This window comes from Erythranthe guttata, chromosome 5 (assembly GCF_056151865.1).
Source record: "Erythranthe guttata isolate IM_541 chromosome 5, IM_541, whole genome shotgun sequence".
Classification (NCBI taxonomy): domain Eukaryota; kingdom Viridiplantae; phylum Streptophyta; class Magnoliopsida; order Lamiales; family Phrymaceae; genus Erythranthe; species Erythranthe guttata.
In genome coordinates, this window is record NC_142537.1 from 15,323,693 (window position 1) to 15,344,225 (window position 20,533).

At 32.3% G+C, this 20,533-nt stretch overlaps 1 long non-coding RNA gene across 1 annotated transcript; it reads right to left on the reverse strand.

Annotated features, from left to right (window-relative positions):
• Positions 1–13,722: 13,722 nt before the first annotated feature.
• Positions 13,723–14,886, reverse strand: LOC148770736 (uncharacterized). Its single transcript, XR_016031141.1, has 3 exons — positions 14,529–14,886; positions 13,933–14,012; positions 13,723–13,856 (listed from the first exon to the last, which is right to left on the reverse strand). It is a non-coding gene; the product is annotated as an uncharacterized LOC148770736 (long non-coding RNA).
• Between the last annotated feature and the right edge of the window lie 5,647 nt (positions 14,887–20,533).

Below are 20,533 nucleotides of genomic sequence, written 5' to 3' on the forward strand. Positions count from 1 at the left end.
CGTAACAAATGCTCTTCCATACTGCTTCATTTTTTTATTAGTCACTCCATAAACGTAATAATATGAATATTGTCCAACAAGATCTTGTCCATGTTTGCACGTTGCATCTCAATTCTCATTAATTTTGAAAAAGAAATAGAAAATCGGGTGTGCTGCTCTCGAACCCTCGTAAAGTTGTAGTCAACCATTTTTATTAAGTGCTATTTATATTTTCTTAACCGAATTCCGAGAGCACTGTTTCAATTTGTCTTGAAAACCCAACACTGAAATCTACACATCTTTAGTATTTTGCAACTTTTGAGATTCATTTTGTATCATGTTCCAAAATCAAAGTGAATAATTTTATACAAGATTGATGGATTTTTTGTCATTACATAATATTCTAATAAATAAATGGGTAAATAGTACTTAATCTCGTGTGGTTACATGCTTTTGCGGATATTCCTCTTGTGTTTATAGTATCAGCACATAACCCCTTTGTGGTTTAGGGGTAGTTTTCGTTAGTTTTTTCGTCAAACTTAAACGCATCTGTCAAATTTCAAAGTATTTTTGTTGCAGATGATTTCCTTGTGCTTACATTTTTCCTTTCATTTTTTGCAGATGATCACCTTGAAGTTTGACAGAAAAAACTAACGGAAGCTACCCCTTCAATCACAAGGGGGATTATGTGCTGATATTACAAACACAAAATGTCTTCTGCAAATGCTTGTAACCACATTGGTTGGTTTATTCTACACTACACCGAATGAAGTACACCTGATAGATCTTTACCATTCATATACACACCCACATTGGTGTGTGTAAATCAACGATAAAAACACTTAATTTAGTCTTCATTGAATGTAGCATTGAAAAAACCGAGCACAGACCTCTACCTCCACATAAGGCAAGAAATTGATGTGGCTTGTGTAACATGTGGACATACATAATTACACCACGTGCACAAATAGTAACGCGGTGCATTGAATGCTCGCACATGATGTAAGTGTAAATTAGACAGATAAAAAACATTTGTTATGTTGACATTTGCTGTAACATGTCAACACCCTACGCAGTTGAAAAGAATTTATACTGTCCTCATTGTAAAGTATCTTATAAATAAATAAAAATAATAATAAAGCATGTTATAGTTATTGTAAACTGTTAAAAGTTTACTACTTTATTCTTATGGCATGATTTATCCATTGTCCCTATTTACTATATGTTTCAGTTGAAAATTGAAATTTTTATTCTCATTATAATTATTTTGTTATATATTTAATATTCAATATTTATATTAAATATGTATATTTCAAATATATCTTATCACGTGTTAGATTTTTGAAATCTTGTACTTGAATTTTTATTAAAATAAGTTTCAGTGAAATTCGAGCTGTGAGTGTTGGGTGCTAAATACCCACACGCAAGTGCACGTATCGCAAATAAGTAGTAAAGCAGATTCGTGAGAGTCGGATGTCGATCCCACAGGGAATACGCAAATTATTTAATCCTAAGTACCAAATCCTAACAATTATGATTTTTATTCAGCCTACGCAGGGTTGTCAAATTAATTAACTAGATAAATTAAACTAATCAAGAAAGCAATTAATCACGAGAAAATATCAATATAAAACGGATCTAGGATTTTATCTTCCCCCTATGCGATAATTCTTCACCCAATTAATTTCCTATCATGCAAGTTACGATTCCCGATTATTAACCCAAGACACGAAATTACTCATAACCAGCTGTCGCTGCGCTATAAGCCTATTATTCATAAAAGATTCACTATATGTCTATGCAAACCTAGTATAAATAAATCATTAAATAACAAGTCTCGTAAACGGCTACCTAAGGTATTATCTGTATGTCTACGATAATACATGCAATTAACACACGCATTCGGTGAAAAACTACTCGAAGGCTCTTCTATCCCTGTTCTAATTATTAAAACGATCTGTCAATCAATTCTAACAATAACAAATAGCAACATAAATTAGCTACGTTCATGCGCTAAATAAGATCAAGATAGAAGAAATAATCGAAGAATTAAACTTGCATAAAAGTAGAAAAATAGGTTCGAATTACCACATAGGGTTCCAATAAAATCCTAGAATAAAAACTTAGCTACTCATGTTCGTTACGAAAAACATAATAAAAATACGAAAATTCATAAAAATCAGAAAAGAAAAGGAAAAAGGAAAACTAGGATGAAGATTCGTCAAGTCTTCGTTCTCTTGCTCCTCGATTGCTTGTAGAAAAGATGAAAGACAAAAACTAAAGCTAAAGATAAAAGGTAAAAAGATCCTTCCTAATTGTGTGCTTTTGGCCTTTAAATAGGGTGCAAAAATATAATAGGGCGGGTTTCCTTGTGTAATTAAACTTCCTTCGCTGCGCCCCTACGTCAATCCGGACGGCCGTGTGAAATATAAGCTTAAAACCCGCACGGCCGCGCGGTCTTCAAATCTTCAGAATTCTGATTATTTCACTTTTGACCCACTTTTTCTCCGAATTTGCAGTTTCCACCCCAAAAGTTGACAATTCTTCAATTTGCACCTAAAATACAAATAATAACCATTTTAAGCACCAATTATCATTAAAACACACCAAAAGCTCCAATTAAAAGGTACAATTAAGTGTATAAATATACACTTAACACACCCCCAAACTTGAACTTTTGCTTGTCCTCAAGTAAAATCAATTAATGAGCACAAAAACGACTATACATCTCATTACATAGATCGATTGGTCAACTTCGCGTTTTCAGAACTTGCAATTATGATGATAATTCCTAGGTATTCGCAAGCTTAACATTCAACGGCACTTAGTCACTCACTATTACCAAAAATCACAAATCATACAATTGCTTCAAGTATCCAATATTTGCAAGTTAAAGATAGAGAGAATTTATACTTACATGCATATATTTGATTCCAAATACTCACCAAATTATTCTACTCAACTAATATTGAACAATAAGCTATTGGGATCATTGGGACTTTGTGGCTTTCAATTGTTAGGCTCTTTGGTCCGGGGTAGGTAATATGGGTATGTGTGGCTAATTTTCTTGAATTGAGGTGATTACGCCAAAATTTGAAAGATAGGCGTTTGAAACAATGAATTCACCTCTAGGGACTTAAATAAACTCGATTCTCCAAAATTCACACGTCAACACTTTTGCCTTTGAGGCAATGGATCGAGTTTTCAACACAATTCACAACTAGTCCCTATTTCTCCCTTCTAATCTATTCTTCTTCTTCTTCTTTTTTTTTTTTTTTTTTTTTTTTTTTTTTTTTTTTTCGAATCGAAGAATTTAGATATATATATATATATATATATATATATATATAGATGCAAATATATATCTATTCCTTTTTTTTTTCGAAGAAGAAGAGAGATCTTATAAGAATTTTTCGATCGACCTCCAAGGGATAGTTATTCAAAAATCTCCACTTTTCTACCTTCTACATATTGGCTAAAAGAAAGAACACCTTTTCTCCGAGGCTCAAATCAAGGTTCTAAGGATAATTTGACAAAAAAAGGGTAGGCTTGAAAGGCTCAAACGGTTCAAAGACGGCCTAAATCATATCCCAAATCACTTATTACCCAACACTTCATATCATAAATGTCCTAAGGTGAGATTTAAAACCGAACAAAGCATGATTGAGCACAAATAAATTCCAAATTTAAAATACAAAACATTCAACCAAAGCAATGCATAAGGAGTGATTCATAGCAATAATTCACTTCTACGTTCCGTTGAATCGAAAGCTAAACAAATATCTACTCCTTATCAACATAAAACAAGTAATCTCATCATCAAACATTGACCATCTCCCATCATCATAATTCATCGATGCGTCGACCAATTTTTTTTTTTTTTTTTTTAAACAAATAATAAAACGATAACTAAAAAAAAAAAAATAACGCAAGAAAACTAACAAACAAGCAAAACACAAATAAAACGCACATAAAAGAAAACAAATAATTAACCACCCCCAAACTTAAAATTCACATTGCCCTCAATGTGATTCGCCCGAAGTTTAAGGATAGAAAACACCTGTTTAAACGGCGGAACCATCGTCGGGTTGCTCACCAATTCCACCATGTGCATGAGCATCGTCCTCCTCGTCATCCTCCAATAGCTCGGGTACCGGCTCAATAATCGGTGCGGGAAAATCGTCGAACACCTTGTGGGCGTTCTTGGTGGAATGGGTTTTTCGAGAAAATTGCACCGTTCTTGAATCTCCCTGCGCAAATCAACAACAAACCACCTTGATTACGTATTATGTGTGTGTAGTTGGTAAATTTTCGGTGAAATTTGTCAAAGAAAAGAGAAAATTTCGAAAAAAGAAGGCGAGGGTTCGAAGTGGGGGAGAGAGGGGATTTGAAATTATGGAAATTGTTTTTTTTTTTTTTTTTTTTTTTTTTCCGCACGGCCGTGCGAGATTTAGGTGAAAAATCCGCACGGCCGTTCCCTTTCTCAGAATTAGGCAGTAGCCTCTTCAAATTTCACACGGCCGTGCGAGATTTAGGTGAAAAATCCGCACGGCCATGCCCTTTTCCAATTTTGGGCAGTAGCCTCTTCAAATTTCACACGGCCGTGCGAGATTTAGGTGTAAAATCCGCACGGCCGTGCCCTTTTCCAATTTTGGGCAGTAGCACCATCGAAATCTCACACGGCCGTGTGAAATTCCTGCCTTTTTCTTGCACGGCCGTGTGAATAATTGCAAAATTTGCAATTAAGCCCCTGAAAAATAAAAACTTCTTATTTGTGCCCCTGAAACTTTTTTTTTTTTTTCAAATATAAAATAAATTAAAATAAAATCAAAACTAAAAATTTAAAATAACATAAAAAGAAAAGAAAAAGAAACGAAAGCTCGGGTTGCCTCCCGAGAAGCGCTAAGTTTACAGTCTTCAGCCGGACTTTGTCTGCTTCTTTGTTCAAGCTAACGTGACCGAAGTCACTTGGCGATTGATTTCCTCTTCCCAATAATGCTCGTTTGGTTCTTTAGGTGGCCACATCCACCTTGCACGTTTATCATTGTTATCACCCCAACTCTTTTGACAGTCTCTCGGCGGAGTTAAAATTGGGCTCGCACAATAAACTTGCTCCGTCCGACTATCTTTTCCGCCACCATCTCCTGCACTCAAAGATCCTTTCCCATGGTCTAAGATCAAAACGTCAAAATCGTCATGATTTGTAAAATCCACAAGATCAATAGAATAACAATCATTATCATCACATAGATTTTTATTAGCGCTAAAAACGTTAAATTTGACCGTTTGATCATGCACCGTCATTGAAAGATCACCACTAGCACAATCAATTAGAGTTTTCGACGTGGCTAAAAACGGTCTCCCTAAAATAAGAGGTATCTCCCTATCTTCATCTATATCAAGTATAACGAAATCAACAGGGAAGATAAATTTGTTCACTTTTACTAGCACATTCTCTAAAATACATTTTGGGTAAACTAAAGACCTATCGGCTAATTGAAGAGTTATAGCCGTTGGTTCAATCTCACCTAACCCAAGATTTTTGTAAGTGGAATAAGGCATAAGATTAATGCTAGCACCCAAATCAATAAGCGATCTAAACTTTTTACCTCCTATAGTACAAGGGATAGTGAACTTACCTTGATCGCCGAGTTTTTGTGGAAGGGGCCGTGTAAGAATTGCACTACATTGTTCCGTGAGTTGGATCATCTCGTTCCCTTGCAATTTGTTCCTTTTCGTCACGAGATCCTTGAGGAACTTCACCCACTTTGGCATCTTTTGAAGGGCTTCAATAAACGGGATATTTATTTGGATTTCTTTCAGCTTGTCGAAAAATCTTTGATAATCGGTATCGAGCTTCTTCTTTATAAGCTTCTGAGGATATGGAATTGGAGGGGCTCGTGATTTCACTGGAGATGATAGTGGTTCTTCGTGAGTTGCTTCTTTTTCCCCCCTCACGCTCGGCTTCTCACTCACCGTGTTTTGCTTCTCTTTTCGTGGGGCTTCCTCCAATTGTCTCCCATTCCTTAAACTCACAGCGTTGCACTGCTCGACTTTGTTCTTCGGAGGATCTTCTGTATTTGACGGCAGTGCTCCCGATGGTCTCGCGGTTAGCTGGGTTGCAAGTTGACCCATTTGTGTTTCCAAATTCCGGATGGAGGCTTGGGTGGTTGTCATGAATTGCGCCAAGATATTTGCGAGATCTCCACCTTGAGGTTGAGCTTGAGGCGGATTTTGGAATCCGGGAGCTGGTCGTGAATGATTTGGCGGTTGACCTTGAGGTGTTGCTTGCCTTTGTCCTTGCTGATTTCCTCCCCACCCAAAGTTAGGGTGATCCTTCCATCCGGGATTGTAAGTGTTGGAGTACGGGTTCCTCTGTTGTCGGTTGGTGTCATGCACATAATTCAGAGACTCCGCTTCTTCTACGCGCTGGTCGGGAACTTGGACTGCGTGGACTTGCTGAGTCTGCAAAGCCGCTACTTGCTTCGATAGCTTCTCCAATTGGGCCGTGATTGCAGTGACTCCGTCTAACTCCAAAATTCCTCCCATCTTGACTGCTCCGCTATTCGACCGGTCCGATGCCCGCATATATTTGTTTCGAGCGATTCGCTCTAAGAGTTCGTATGCTTCGTCGTAGGTCAAACTCATGAACATACCTCCAGCTGCAGAGTCGAGCAAGGTTCTCGAGTTGTCTTGCAATCCATCGTAAAATATTTGCAGTTGGCGCCACTCTTGAAGTCCGTGATTCGGGCACCTCCTTACTAGCTGCTTGAACCGCTCCCACGTCTCGAATAGTGCTTCACCGGCTTCTTGTATGAAATTTTGAATTTCTCGCCGGATTCTCTCAGTTTTTGTTGGGGAGTTGTATGTGTTCATGAAAAGTTGAGCTAGCTGGGCCCACGACGAGATGGAGTGCGGTGCGCGAGTCTGCAACCATTCTCGGGCTGCTCCTTGTAGGGAGTGCTTGAACAGGCGGAGTTGCAGTGCTTCGGGTGTTACTCCGTTCATCTTGTGCGAGTCACACGTTTCGAGAAAGTTGACCAAGTGAAGATGTGGATCTTCATGAGCCAATCCGCTGAATAGACCATTGTTTTGGAGCATCGTGAGGAGTCCTGCTCGAATCTCGAAATTGTTGGCTTCAATGGGGGGCTGCTGGATGCTTGATTGAAACCCATTAAGCGTTGGAACGGTGTACTCATGCAGTGCTCGTTGACGAGGCGGTGGATTAATCAGCTGGCGTTGCTCTTGCTCGATAACGACTTCCCCTGCCGCATTCGGTGGGCGCCCTTGGTTACCTCCCCCACGATTATTCTCAGCTTCCATCGTTGCCAGAATGTTTTGGGCTAACCGTTGATTTCTCCTGGCTTGCCTAAACGTTCGCTCAATTTCGGAATCAAGAGGTAGCAGGCTCGTGTCGTGTCCTCTTCGCATAAAAAGTACCTAAAACAAAAAAAAAAATTAAAAAAAAAAAAAAAATTGGCTGAAGTATGAAAAATTGCTCAAATTTAATATTAGGATAACCGGCAACGGCGCCAAAAAATTGTTGGGTGCTAAATACCCACACGCAAGTGCACGTATCGCAAACAAGTAGTAAAGTAGACTCGTGAGAGTCGGATGTCGATCCCACAGGGAATACGCAAATTATTTAATCCTAAGTCCCAAATCCTAACAATTATGATTTTTATTCAGCCTACGCAGGGTTGTCAAATTAATTAACTAGATAAATTAAACTAATTAAGAAAGCAATTAATCACGAGAAAATATCAATATAAAACGGATCTAGGATTTTATCTTCCCCCTATGCGATAATTCTTCACCCAATTAATTTCCTATCATGCAAGTTACGATTCCCGATTATTAACCCAAGACACGAAATTACTCATAACCAGCTGTCGCTGCGCTATAAGCCTATTATTCATAAAAGATTCACTATATGTCTATGCAAACCTAGTATAAATAAAGCATTAAATAACAAGTCTCGTAAACGGCTACCTAAGGTATTATCTGTATGTCTACGATAATACATGCAATTAACACACGCATTCGGTGAAAAACTACTCGAAGGCTCTTCTATCCCTGTTCTAATTATTAAAACGATCTGTCAATCAATTCTAACAATAACAAATAGCAACATAAATTAGCTACGTTCATGCGCTAAATAAGATCAAGATAGAAGAAATAATCGAAGAATTAAACTTGCATAAAAGTAGAAAAATAGGTTTGAATTACCACATAGGGTTCCTATAAAATCCTAGAATAAAAACTTAGCTACTCATGTTCGTTACGAAAAACATAATAAAAATACGAAAATTCATAAAAATCAGAAAAGAAAAGGAAAAAGGAAAACTAGGATGAAGATTCGTCAAGTCTTCGTTCTCTTGCTCCTCGATTGCTTGTAGAAAAGATGAAAGACAAAAACTAAAGCTAAAGATAAAAGGTAAAAAGATCCTTCCTAATTGTGTGCTTTTGGCCTTTAAATAGGGTGCAAAAATATAATAGGGCGGGTTTCCTTGTGTAATTAAATTTCCTTCACTGCGCCCCTACGTCAATCCGGACGGCCATGTGAAATATAAGCTTAAAACCCGCACGGCCGCGCGGTCTTCAAATCTTCAATTATTCTGATTATTTCACTTTTGGCCCACTTTTTCTCCGAATTTGCAGTTTCCACCCCAAAAGTTGACAATTCTTCAATTTGCACCTAAAATACAAATAATAACCATTTTAAGCACCAATTATCATTAAAACACACCAAAAGCTCCAATTAAAAGGTACAATTAAGTGTATAAATACACACTTAACAGCGAGCACATAACATTTCATTAGTTTTTTTTCCCCTAATCTTTTATGAGTGTTGTTTTTATTTTCTTTATTGTATTAGATTATGAACACCCCTGATAAAGAATTTATTCCGAAAACCGGACGGAAATTGATCTGGACAAGCTATTGAATTAATTTATTAAAGTTGGAGATTGAATTTTCTTTCCTTTTTCTGTTAATTTGTATAAAATAATCTCAAATTTGAAATTTTTTACATAATTTTTCTTACAATGTTATTAGTCAATAAAATAATTTTGCTATTATAAATATTTTTTATTTAAAAATGAATATATATCAAACCAAAATATTATATATAACAAATATACTTTTTTGGACACATCGGCTAATGGAGCCGTGGGCCAGGGCTGCCACTAACATATGCTGGTCAAAATCAAAATTGGACAACTTTAATTTAATAGTCAAAATTGGACAAACCAAATAATTTGAACCCATTTTTATTAAATTTTAGGTATATTATAAAAAATTCCCTCCTATTTGGTTAATTAGTATAATTTTTTTATACGTCAATCCTTATAGTATCAAATTCAACATAATATTCTAAATTTTGTAGAATATTTTCTAGATTGTACTCATTTTGTACAAAAATACAGTTTTTGATACACCACAATCTAATATTTACAAGACAAGAAACACATTTTATGATCATCTTGTTTCAATATGTGGAATTCGAACGGAGTAAAACGGATGCAAATTGATACACATTATCTAGAATATTCCATTAAATTTGATACCGTAGCGGTGGGCGTGTAGAAAATTCATAGTTGATGAATTGTAATTTACCAAACATAAGAAGTTTTTTTTCGTAATTTGACTTTACCTGAAGTAGTGCCCGTAATTTACCCTAAATTTTAAATATTTGATTCTATTTTAAATGAATTAAATAAAAAAAAAAAAAGTATACATACGCACTCAATTTATTTCCGATTCAATTAAAACTTATTAAATATCAATTAAACCATTAATCTAACTTTGTTAAGAATTAAGAACTGAAATAAAAATGAAAAATAATAATTTTTATACCCTAAATACAAACATGCACAACTAGAATTGTTCACATGGCAGTATGTTCATACTGACTCATCATCATTTACACAGAGATATAATGCCACTGCCACATATTATAAATAAATATATTATTATAAATAATAATATCCTTTTCATATGAGATCCAATCTTGTGAACACGTCCCTAACATATTTGATGTATTATTGAGATTTAGATTTGGTTTTCAATATTTAATATTAAATACTTCCTTAAAAAGATATGCCACAATTTTATTTGTTAAAAAAAATAATTAATTAATTTCTCTCGTGCTAACACGTGCCCCGGAGAAATATTTTGCTAATATTAATAACACGAGAATTGTTTTAGCAATTTATAATTTATTTTTTCCGATTCACTCAAAAGAAGTGTCTACGTATCCACATACCCTTTAAACTTTTAATTTTTATTTAAGATACAAAAAATATATGCATGTTATGATTAGATCTAATACAAATATGATATTCAGTGTTGTCGTTTTTAAGGTACTTTAATGTAAATATTCATTTTTTTTTTATTCCATTGTTGTTTGAGTAATACGTTGCGCTGTCTGGATGCGAAAAACAAAAAAAACAAAGGATTTACTGTTAGGTAATGTTTGATTTCACTGTAATGTTTTGATCTACTATTTCGAGAAATAATTGGATATACAAGATGGTATAGTAGATTTGATTCCATTAATTTTAATTAGCTGTATATTTTTAATTATTTGTTTCAAACGATCACTAAGTGAATTAGGTCCAATATTTTTTTTTGTTCCAGTATCTTAAATTATATTAATATTTCGAGTTTTTGTTATTTTTTGTTCGATCGAGTTTTACGGAATGATATTTTAATCTTGAACGTGAACCTGTGCAACGCACTGGTGAGATACTAGTATAACCTATAATATAAAGCCAAAATACACAATCAAGTATCATCATCTCTTATTTTCATCCCACAAGTTTTAAATACATTCAATTAGGTACACTAAATTAATTTAATTGTCATTTATACCCTTTTTCTATGAGACAACTTTTATCAGCCTCTACAAAAGCATGTGGCCATAATAACTTGAGTCTTCAAACTGATTTTTAATGGCCGACGTAAATTCTGTGGGACCAAACCCAAAACAAAGAAAACAAAAAAAATAATAAGAGAAAGAAACATTCCATTATTTTTTATTTTTTATCTACAAGTAATAATATATTTATAACCAACCCTCGTTAGGAGAGTTGGTACCTAGCTTTACCAATAGGGTAAAAGGTCTAGGGTTCGAGTCCCCCTCCTCTACTTCCCCTTTAATGACTTGAATTACTCAAAAAAAAAAAAAAATATATTTATGTAATATATATATTTTCACATATTTGCCTGAATTATTTTTGGCTTCTTTTACGACGCAATTATTGCCGACTGCCGAGACAACAACCCTTTTGGAGGCTTTATTTTTTTTTTTTTTTTTTGAGTAAATTTTGGAGGCTTTATAATTTATATAGAAATGAAATTGATATTGCTCAATTATATATAAGTTACAAAAAAATATACAAATTGAAAACTACTTACAATAGAGTAAATATATATATTTAATGATAGCAAGCGAATTATGATAAACCGAATATAGCAATCTATATAATATATAAAAGTTGAATTCCACACATAATTGATTGACATTTGTCAATTTCAATTGGTGACATGTATTCAATTTCATTCCATGTGCCAAATTGATTGGTGAAAATAAATCATCAAAAAACATGTCACCATTTTCCAAAAGTAAAAAGATATTAAATTATTTTATTATATATTTAGTCATACCATTTATAAAATGCTCTAAATATATCAACTTTCTTGGAAACTTTAAATAGTTTTATTTTTTAATTTAATTTTAATAATAATTAATTTAATTTAAATTCAATTTAAAATCTTCACTTATTATAATTGTGTGATTGATGGTGTTACGAAAATTTTGTATTTTAATTCATAAACTTGAATTTATATAAAAAAAATATTGCAAAATAAATTATTTGATATTATACATTTTACATGAACATGACCAAAGAATATGTTTATCTTTTTTACTAATTTAATATCATATTCGTAAGTACCAAAATTTTTCTAATGTTTGTTTTTGTCTTACATCGACCCCCTTACGGTATGATTGTTCACGCAATTTTTTTTATTACGTGGAATATTCCCCGAAAAATGTTGATTCTATCATGCACACGACATTTGTTTATGGTACTTTTTAAAGACAAAAATTACCCTGAGGGGGAACTTTACACGAAATATTTATTCTTCTTAAATAACATCTTCACAACTTTTTAGTATTACTATTACCTCCCATAAGGGTAATTTTTGTATTTAAAAAGTAAGATAAAAGAAATGTCACGTCTGCAAGGGTAGAATCCACAATTTTTGATTGAATAAAAAAGATTCCCTAAAAAATCACACCATAAGAGGGTCGTGTAAGACATAAACAATCATCTGGGGGAATTTGGTAATTACCAATAAGTAGGGGTGCTTTCTGTAATTTAGCCTAAGTTCATGAGGATTTTCGTAATTTATCCTATTAACAACAATTCGTTATTTTCACGTCTTAACGTTTGCTTATACCCTTATATTATTTTAAATAATTTTAATATTAACTTGATAATATAATTAAATATTAATTTCTAATATATTTAATATGTGTTTCTTGATGTTTCAGGTACCACACATACACTAGGCCAAAATGCTAGACTGGCGACGAAATTTGGCGACGAAAACGGCCCTCTCGCGACGATTTACTAGGTCTTGCGACGGAAATAATTCGTCGCCACGTCCGTCAAAATTCGTCGCCAAGTGCCCCGTCGCAAAGCCTGCGACGAAAACACATTTTCGACGCCAGGTTTCGCGACGAATTTGGACAATCGTCGCCAATTTCGTATTGTCTGAAAAAAATGATTTTTTTATTCCTCGCGACGGATACAACATTTCCGTCGCACATTTCCTGCGACGAATACGTAAAAAGTCGCAAACCCTAGTGACGATAATGTTTTTCGTCGCAGAACGTAACGACGTATGAAATCTTTTCGTCGCAAGAGCTTTTGATTATTGTGGCGACTAAAAACTATTTTCGTCGCACGTCACAAATCATTTTGGCGACGATTTGTGTTCATGATTCGTCGCAAGCTTCCTTTACATTTGCGACGATTACTAATTAGTCGCAAAGGTTTTTTTTATTTAATATTAAAATTGATTTATTTAATTATTTTCAATTAACAAATTAAACCCATACTATCTATCAGCTGTAGTACAAAAGAAACTAAATTCAAAAATATTAAAACCAAATTTACGGATTAAATATCAAGGTAGCACACAAACATCAATTCAAAAAGTACATAAAAACTTGAAAAACATATAATGAATTTTGTTGTTACAAACTTTAGTTCAAAACGCACACTAACTTCAAGGCCTTCCTTGTGCTTGCACTTTTACCACGCATGGTCTCATCGTAAATTTGCTCCAAAACAGCCTGAAAATGATTAAGTACACAAGTTTAGCCGCAATTTCGACAGCATAACAACTAAATATGAACATACCCAAAAACAATTATTGTATATACCAACAACTTAACATATTCAAAAACAATATCCTTGTTTATACACAACAACTTAACATATTAAAAAACAATATCCTTATTTAACATATCAAACAATTAAACACATATGATAAACTAAAACATCCATATGATAAACCATAACAACAAATCCATATTCATAGATTAAAACCGTATCCATATTCATATATCCCAACTAAACATCCGACCAATAAACATAAATAATTAAGATACCAACGATTGAAGAATATAATTGCATGCATTACACTTACCGAATGTGAAGTTGCTCAGGAGTTGTTGTTCCATTCTACGGTTCTTCTATCTCTCCCTCCTCACTATATGACCAACTATTGATACTTGTTCAACCCCAATGGTGGTCTGTAGACACTTTGTTTCTCGAGTTCTTGCATTTATTTGATTAGGACTATGAAAAGTATTGCACAAATAAATACACTTTATATATAAAAATATGAACCATAAATTAAAAGCATATAATTTACCTTTTGATATATTTCCAACCGACGATCATCTAATAAAACTCAACTCCTATCTTTTGGCATGCTTTACTTAGCAAGTATACCTACAAATAGCGAGGTCTCAAGTATACCTATCAAGTCAAAATTATATACATAAACTAAAATTAAATTAAAGTTGAATATATAAAAAGTGTAAATATAGAGCTTGCTCATATTTATGTAATAATTTAAGTCAGTAACCTACCTGATGGAGTTTCAAAAAATTAATCACACATTTTTTTGCAAGTTTTATGGCCAAAAGTTATAAAAAAAAAGCAAAGCATAACCTCCATAAACAAATGTTTCTTTTTTCGTTTTTTTTTTTGCTCATTTTTTTGCAAGTTATATCCCATTTTTTAGTTAAATATAAATATATAGATGAGCCGAGAGATTGAATTTTCATTTACCTATAGGAAAAATTAAAAGAGAAAAAGAAAAAGGATCTGCTTGGTTGAGCCTTCTCTAAAACAATTTTCGTTTTCAGACTAATATTTTTGTCCCCAATTGTAGAACCCTGAAACTTGTTTGTGGGGGTTTTGATTACAAAATTGTACCAAAAAAAGACAAATAAGAAAGATAACCTTCAATTGTGCGGCTGTAGAGATGGGTAGAGAGGAGGATGATGCCTTAAAGATGGAGAGCGGCGAACGGCGGCAGACGAATGAAGCCATGGGGAGGAAGGCGGCGGTGGACAAAGGAAGAAGGAGAGGACAACGGCGTACAAAGGCTGAAAGAGATGACTACGGCGGATAGAGGAAGACGGCTGATGGCTGACGGGAGAGAACGAAGGTCGCCGGAGGAACGATGTTGGAGGGAGGACGGAGAAGTGGGCACCGTGGAGGAGCAAAAATCGAAAAGGAGAGTGAGAGATGGAGAGAAAGACAGAGAAGACCAAGAGAGGCGGAGAAGGGAAAGTTAAAATTAGGGTCTGATTGGAAAACAAATAAATATAAACTCATGCGACGTTTTCTACCGTTTCGTCGCACGCAAAAACCGAACCCACAAAAAATCAAAATTCACTAGCGACGGTTTTCCAACATCCATCGCAACATAGCGGGGGAAAAATTTCAGAGTATCATATTGCGACGTTTTTAGACAAAACGTCGCAAAAAAGACATATTTTTTTTTAATTAAAAGTTAAAAATGGTGACGTCTATAGACTCTTCTTTTGAAACGAAAGTGTAAAAAAAAATATTATTAATTGACTAGCGACGTTTCTGTCATTTTCGTCGCATATAATTATTATTATTTAATAATTTTGACCTTTATAACGCGACGTTTATTTAATTCGTCGCTAAAAATTATCATTTTTTTTTCTTGGCGACGTACTACATCGTTTCGTCGCTATTGTGCAAATATAAAAATACAAAATAAATAATTCATGCGACGTTTACACCATTTCGTCGCACACCAAGGACTTTTTATTTTTTATTTTCATCTTTGCTACGTTTTCTCTATTTTAGTCGCTAGGTAGCGACGATTTCGAGAATCGTCGCAAGAGGTTTCAACTAAACCGGATTTTGAGTCATCAAGCGACGGTTTTGGTTACCATTCGTCGCTAGTTCGCGACGGTTTTTGTAATCGTCGCCAAAAAATCGTCGCCAGTCTTGCATTTTGGCCTAGTGATAAGGAATTAGATATAAAAGTTGCGAGATTGAATATAATTGTTTTTTTATAAAAAATAATAGATAATTGCAAAAACATTGATGCAAAATCAGAATTAGGACTGTGATTAAGATTAGCATTAGAATTAGGATTGTAATTAATAGTCTTTGAATTAGTATTAATATTAATACTAGGATTCGGATTCGGGATGTAATTATGGTTAATATAGCATTAGAATTAATATTAGGATTATGATTATAATTAATATTAGTATTAGAATTATAATTAAGATTATTATTATTGATCAGTACTACAATTAGTGACATTTAATAGTATTATGATTATGATTAGCATTATAATTAGGATTATGGTTAGCATTAAAATTAGAATTAACATTAGCATTAACATTAGTATTATTAGTAGTAAAATTATTAGGATTATAATTAATGTTAGAAATAGGTTTAGGATTATAATTATGATAAGGATTAGAATCATGATTAGTGTTATGAATAAGATTAGGAATATGATAAGGATTTGGATAATATTAGTACTACAATTATAATCAACATAAGCATATCCAGATTAATATTTAACATTAAAATTAGTATTAGCATTAGAATATGTACATTAGCATTTACATTAACAATATTAACATATTAGTATTAGAAAAAATATTAGTATTAGTATTAGTATTAGTATTAATAATAGTATTAGTAATAGTATTACTAATAGTGTTAGTATTAATATTAGTATTAATATTAGTATTAATATTAGTGTTAATATTAGTATTAGTATTAATATTATTATTAATATTAATATTAGTCTAAATATCAGTATCAATATCAGTATCAATATCAATATCGGTATCGGCATTAGTATCGGCATCAGTGTCGGTATCGACATCGATATCGGTATCGGTATCAGTATCAGTATCAACATCGATCAGTATCAGTAGTATCAATATCAATATCATTATCAGTATCAATATCAGTATCAATTTATGTTTTAGTTTCAGTATTCGTATCCGTATCAGTATCAGTATCAGTATCAACATTTGTATCAATGCCAGTATCAATATGAGTATGAGTATCAGTATCAATATCAATATCAATATCGATATTAGTATCACTATCACTATCAGTATCAGTATTAGTATTAGTATCAATATCAATATTAATATTAGTATCAATATTAGTACGAGTATCAGTATGATTGTGAGTATCGGTATGAGTATGAGTATCAATATTAGTATGAGTATCAGTACGAGTATCAATATTAGTATTAGTATTACTATGAGTATCAATATGAGTATCGGTATTAGTATCATTATCATTATCAATATAAGTATTACTATTAGTTTTAGTATTAATATTAATATTGCTATGAGTATCAATATTAGTGTCAATATCAATATCAGTATTAATATAATATTACTATGAGTATCAGTATGAGTATAAGTATTAGTATCAATATCAGAATTATTTTTATTATTAGTATCAGTATTAGTATTAGTATTAGTATTAGTATTACAATTAGTATTAATATTAGTATCAATATCACTATTAGTATCACTATAAGTATCAGTATTATTATTAGTATTAGTATCAGTATTAGTCTTATTTTTCGTATTAGTATTAGTATTAGTATTAGTATTAATATTAGTATCAATATAACTATCATTATAAATGTAAGTATCAGTATTATTGTATTAGTATCAATATTAGTATTATTCTTAGTATTAGTATTATTCTTAGTATTAGTATTATTATTAGTATCAATATGAATAATAGTATTATTATTAGTATTAGTATTAATATTGGTGTGAGTATGGGTATTTTTATTAGTATCAGTATTGGTATTAATATAAGTATTAGTATCGATATTAGTATTAGTATTAGTATCAGTATCAGTATTAGTATTAGTATCAATATTAGTATTAGTATTAGTATTAGTATTAGTATTAGTATTAGTATTAGTATTAGTATTGGTATTAGTATTAGTATTAGTATTAGTATTAGTGTTAGTATCATTATATATAATTATCAATGTAAGTATCAATACTATTATTGGTATTAGTATCAATATTAGTCTTATTCTTAGTCTTACTATTAGTATCAATATGAATATTAGTATTAGTATTAGTTTTATTATTAGTATTAGTATCAGTATTGGTACGAGTATGAGTATTAGTATTAGTATCAATATTAGTATTAGTATCAGTGTTATTATTAATATTTGTATTAGTATCAGTATTTGTATGGTTATTAATATTATTAGTATTAGTATTAGTATTAGTATTAATATTAATATTAGTACTGATATTATTACCAATATTAGTATTAGTATCACTATTAGTATTAGCATTAGTATTAGTATTAGTATTAGTGTTAGTGTTAGTATTAGTATTAGTATTAGTATTAGTATTAGTATTAGTATTAGTATTAGTATTAGTATTAGTATTAGTATTAGTATTAGTATTAGTATTAGTATTAGTATTATTGTTAGTATAAGTATTAGTATTAGTATTAATCGAATTAGTATCACTATTGGTAACAGTATTAGTATCAGTATTGGTATCAACATTGGTATCGGTACTGGTAGTGGCGTATACATCGTATCTCTTTATTTATACTTTTTATTGTTGTTTGAGTAATGTGCATCACTAATTGTATGTCATTAGTGATAAACTCGCACGTTATTTGAATATCTATTGTGTTATTTCTCTCCTACCGTGTTTGTTGTTACCTCAGTTATTTTGCAGAAGATTCACATGGTGTAGTAGATTGCAATCCAAGAAATAGACTTATACCATATATTTTAAATGATTTCACTTAATCTTGATATCGTGTTTTGCGCGCTTCATGTTCTTGTATTTGTAATATTTAACTTAATTTCATATGTTACAACTCTAAATTAAGAGATAAAGTTTATGTTTTTTATTTCCTTCCATTTTGTTTTACTTGAATTGGTATTGTTATAAAGAGATAGTCGTTTATATATAAGTTTAATTTTCTCATTTTGAAACTGACCTCCGTGCAACGCACGGGTGAAATACTAGTTCCTTTGAATTAAGAATTCCCTTAAATTTTTCCTTTGATTTCCATTGATTGCATATTCTTTTGAGAGTAAATTACGAAAACTACTTAAATTTATTTAGGCGAAATAAAAAAATAAAAAAAAAATACCCCCACCTATTTATAATTATCAAAATCCCGCTCATGTTTGTTTCCATCTTACGTCGACCCTCTTCTGGTGTTATTTTCCATGGATTTTTTTATGACAGGGAATATTTCCCGAAAAATAACCTATTTATAATTATCAAAATCCCGCTCACGTTTGTTTCCATCTTACGTCGACCCTCTTCTGGTGTTATTTTCCATGGATTTTTTTTATGCCAGGGAATATTTCCCGAAAAATAACCTATTTATAATTATCAAAATCCCGCTCACGTTTGTTTCCATCTTACGTCGACCCTCTTCTAGTGTTATTTTCCATGGATTTTTTTTATGCCAGGGAATATTTCCCGAAAAATAACGATTCTACTCCTATAGACGTGACATTTTTTATGCTACTTTTTACAGGCAAATATTACCCTCAGGGGGCCTTTACACGTAATCTTTATTTTTCTTAGATAACACGTTCACATTTTTATGTATTATCATTACCCCTTCAAGATTAATTATTATCTTTAAAAAGTAGCATAAAGAAAATGCCATGTATATAGGAGTAGAATCGACATTTTTCAAAAAATATACCCAAGAATAAAAAGAATCCGTTAAAAATAATACCATAAGGGGCAGGTATTAGACGGAAACAAACATCACCGAAATTTTAGTACTTACAGATAGGTGATGATGGTTTTCTTAATTTTGTATCGATCAGGGAGTTTTTCGTAATTTACTTTTTTTTTATAATCATTGGACTAATTGCAGCAATGCGATTTTTGCAAACAATTCACTCAATGCTACTTCAAATTGGAAAGTGCAAAAAATCCCTCACATGTGCAATAAATAGCCAAATGGACAAAGTTGAACAATTGGAGAGGACTTGTTTTCCCATTCATTTGTTTTGCAATGAAGGAGCCCAAAAAAGCTGTTGTATGTAACAATTTTGATCTCTTACTTTAAGGCATAGCGTTACTTTATAAAAGAATAAAATAAAATAAAAAACATTTTTTTTCTGTTTTTTGTCGGTAATAAAAGAATCTGCAGCCAATTATATATGTGCATTTGGTAAATGTTCACTCACTCTCGTGCAATATAATATCTCACAAAATGCACGGGTGATGTAAACCGCAGTAGCCTGACCATGTGCGATAATCTGAACTTATTTTCCCCAAACCAATGAAGGTTGTTTGAACCTTTTGTTGAATATGTGGTCTAGGTTTTGCACCCAAGACCCGAAACCGAAATCCAAACAGAAAACGACCGAAACACCAAACACGAAACGAAACTGAGAGAACTCACTGAGAAAAGTTATCCAAGCAGTCCATCAAAGGAACTCTTCGGTGAACAACGTCGCTATAAGACCTAACACAAGACGATACATTTAGTAGGACAATATAACATATGAGATTTCAAAACCTAAACCTAACAAACAATTATGTAAATATGTACTAATTATCCAATCGAAAATTTGATGTAATTCACATTGTACAAACAAACAATAATTCAAAAAAATAAAAAATAGCCAAACTTTCTTGATTCAAAAAGGTAAAGATGCTTAAACAGATAGAGAACAAAAACTAGAATACAACAACAAAAAACAAACAAAAATAAACCAAACAATAATCATTTGGAATTCGAAACACGAAAAATTAACAAATAGTTCAAATTAAATAATTCACACCACCGAAAGAGAACGTTCAAATTCCGTAAATTATTAAAACCGAAACCCATTGAATCAAAGTATTTTTACGATTAGAACGCAGGTAATCCAAATTCTTAGCAGACTTTTATAAAATTATAGGATGCAAAGTACT